This window comes from Dipteris shenzhenensis, chromosome 14, assembly GCF_047967505.1.
Source record: "Dipteris shenzhenensis isolate YYH24624 ecotype China chromosome 14, Dip_SZ_1.0, whole genome shotgun sequence".
NCBI classification, from domain to species: domain Eukaryota; kingdom Viridiplantae; phylum Streptophyta; class Polypodiopsida; order Gleicheniales; family Dipteridaceae; genus Dipteris; species Dipteris shenzhenensis.
In genome coordinates, this window is record NC_141609.1 from 11,814,983 (window position 1) to 11,818,711 (window position 3,729).

A 3,729-nucleotide genomic window follows, 5' to 3' on the forward strand; every position below is an offset into this window, starting at 1 on the left:
TGGAAAAGAGTACGTATTCCTCCATGACATAGATATTCTTTTTGGACTATGAGAGGATGAGGCACTCGGAGTCCTATCAGGGTTCGATGTTGACACAAGTGTCAAAGATCCCAGGGTTTTAGGTACTAAAGACCAGACATTGGAAGACTTTCTCTTGACGATGCTGGTTTCAATGAGGGATGCAGACATGTTTGTATACGATGCACAACCCTCTCATGCAGAAGCTTCCACCTCCAACACAGGTCACAGGAGAAAGCGTCCATCTCCCAAATGGAACATCACACAGCACGTGGTTCCATCAACATTGCAAATGAGGAAGGGATAGAAGCCGACGATGCTGTACTGGTAAATTCAAACAATATTTTTTATTTTAATGTTCTTTCAGTATAATTTGTTTTGTCGGCCTTCTAATGTTTGTTGAATTGTTGCAGGATACGTTCGAGCTTGATGAATTCTCATCTCGACAGGGTAATGTTCACAGCACATTTGGGCGAGATCATTCTTTGGCCCATTACCTCGGCAAAGTCGCAGAGCATATCGTGGTCTTTCATGGCAAATTTTCTCCTCGAGGTCCTTCGCAGCTGCTAAAGTGCAAGGCATTGTCGTGCGCTATCGGATATTCCAACATTTCTCGGAATGCCGACAAAATCATTTTGGTACACCGCCTAGTTGCTATCAATGCCTTTGGATCGAACATTCATGGCAGGGCATTGATGGCAATAGCTATGTTTTTGGCAGCAGGACAGGAGGATGTTAGTGATGTTGCGGCTACATTTATATCTAGGAATCCACTAGGGGATTCAAAGACCCCTATTCTTGATGTACTCGAACTAGCCAAGAAGAAAGATAGCCTATGAGGCCTTTTGTATATATAAACATATATTTAAATGGATATTTCAATGAATACATGACTACATGTCTTTATTATTTGTTTTAAGTTATCATTGCTCGTCATGAATTCCATTGTATTTTGTTTAAGTCGTCGATGATATATTTTCTCCATCATTTTAATTGTGTTAATTTAATAAATTTCTAGCTAATTTAGTATCATTTTCACCAATTCTGGGTATCAAGAGTTCATTTCTATGAAATCTTGAAGGAATTTCATCATCGCGCAGAAGGGAAAAGTGTCCGACATGTCGCCAGGACCCCAGAAAGCCCAAAACCCGCCACGACGCGAATTTGGGCATTTTGGAAAGTGACGGTGAAATTCCTTCAGGATTTGACAGAATTCAAAACTTAACTTGAAATGATCATTTACTGCAAGCATTGAAATGGAAAATATACAACAATGCGAGAATGTAGAGAATGTCGATATATTTTATTTTAAAAAATCGACCCTTGGGCCTTAGATACAAGATAGTGCCTTCAAGGGCAGGGGGTGGTCTAAGTCCTAAGAGTGGGCTGCAAGAGAATCTAGGGCTTCAAACTTGGGTCACTCCATAGCCGCTTCGCGAGAGCCATGTCCTTGTCCATGACCGTGACGTGCTTTGCATGGATGGCACACAAGTTGGTGTCCTCGCGAACAAGAGCGGTGGTCACTTGCTCTGCAGCCTCCTGGAGCGCCCCCATAGCTCCTGTGCTGAAGCGCACTTCATCCTTGTATCCTTGTGCGATCTCTCATACCACACGTTGAAAGGGAGCACGTGGGATCAAGTTGTCGGTGGTCTTCTACATTTGCTTGATCTCCCTCAGGGACCGCGCTCCTGGTTTTGCTCGGTACGGCTTCCTGACTCTTACTGGGGGCCTTATAGGTACCCGAACACCTTCCCACGACCTCCTGTCTGCCTTGAACTTCTTCCGTTGCTCATGTCTGCATTGGTCCTCCTTCGAGTCCTCCTCTCGCTGACGTCTGGAGATTTGGCCTTCTTTGGAATGGGGCTTCCTCGGAGTCTTCTTTACACTCGTCATGGGCACAGGGGTCATTTCTGCCATGGGCTGTATCTCCGGGAGAGGAAAGATGGTGCTCTTCTTGGCAGTTTGTTGACCCTCAAGAAGCCTCTCTATATCTGGGAGGATATCGAACACATTTTGTTTGATTGGGAGAGGGATCTCATGGGGAGGGGAAGGCCGAGGGGAAGGCTGAGGGGAAGGTTGAGGGGAAGGTTGAGGGGAAGGCTGAGGGTCAGGCTAAGACTAAGGCTAAGGGGAAGGCTCAGGCTGAGGGGAAAGTTGAGGGTCATGCTGAGGCTGAGGCTGAGGGGAAGGCTGAGGGGAAGGCTGGGGAGAAGGCTGAGGGGAAGGCTCATGCTCTTGGGGCTAGGGAGTGGGCTCACGGGACTTGGGGGGGTTGGGGTGGGGCTCACGAGAGTCGGGGGAGGCACCACCGGAGATAGGTTTGTGTGCGTGGATGCCATGGAGGTGGTGGAGCTAGAGGAGGAAGGGTGGAGGCAGCGTCCAGTGGGTCTAGCAGTGTTCTTCACTCTTGCCATTGAATAATGAGAGTTAGGGTTTTTTTTTACTTTTTATAAGGGCCCATCATGTTTTGACATCCCTTTTAATTACATTTACGGTTTCATCGTGCCCCCTATCCCTGCCCTAACCCCTCCAAGCCCCCCCCACCCTCGTCGCCCTCCCCCCCTTGCTCTCCCCCTACTTGCCCCGCCCACACTTGTTGCCCTCCCCCATACCCCCATCTCCCCCTCCCCCCACCCTTGCTACCACTCCACCCCTCCCCTTGCCTCGCCCCATGCCCCTCCCTTCTCTCCCCCCTCCTTCACCATGTCCCCACTTTCCCCAACGTCGTGTGAGTACAAAAATTGTGGTCAAAATAAGCAAGACATTAAAGAGAGTACACAAATTGTGGTCAAAATAAGCAGTATATTTATTTCATATTTGTATACAATTACACCATAGCTTCTGTTGGTGGTTGGACCCATCTGCTCCCTTCTCTCACTCTAGCTTGCAACCAACATGCGACTCCTTGACTCCCTATGGATGCTTTCCAAGCACTATGCCTTCTATTCTTTGATACAATTTGAACTGCTTTTGCAAGTTCTGATGCCTTTGCCTTTTCAGACTTCAAAGTCCTTCCTACTTAACATCTAAAAAACCAGTCCAACATCTCATGCAATGCATTGCTATGAGTGACACCACCACCATGCCTTGAGTTCTTGAAGTAGGCTGCCTTGGATCTATAGTGCAACTTCTCCATGCCTTGTGTATTCCAAATTGACAAAGGACCCCAATTTTGTACAAACCATGGTCCATGTGCATAGAGAATATGCTGCAAACAGGATGACAATCAAATCAGCAACAAAAACTGTTTATAAAGCAAGTTCTAAATATTACGATGGTGCCAAGATTACCATGTAATGCGTAATGTGTGACTCTCCCCATGCTTTCACCATTAATTGCATAAACTCTTTCACAGCCATCTTGAACCTTTCATAATACATCTCATCGATTTGAACCTGGCGAAGCAATTTTATCAATGCATGTACCTTTGTCCATACTTTAGCTCTCAAAGTTGCTACTTGAGGATGAAAGCCTTATTGGTCATGCATTCACACAATGCTTTCTAGTATTCCCAACCCAAACTACTTTGAGACAATGTATGTTTGTCTTTGTTGAGATTGTGGTTCGATAGGAATCTCCTTGCCTTCCCTCCACCCATGGATACTTTTGCAGGAAGATTTTGTGTTGCCCCAGACATTTTCTTATCCTCCTTAAGTTTGACATGTCCTCCATGGAATCCCATCTCTGACAACAACTTCTTAGCTTCTGCAA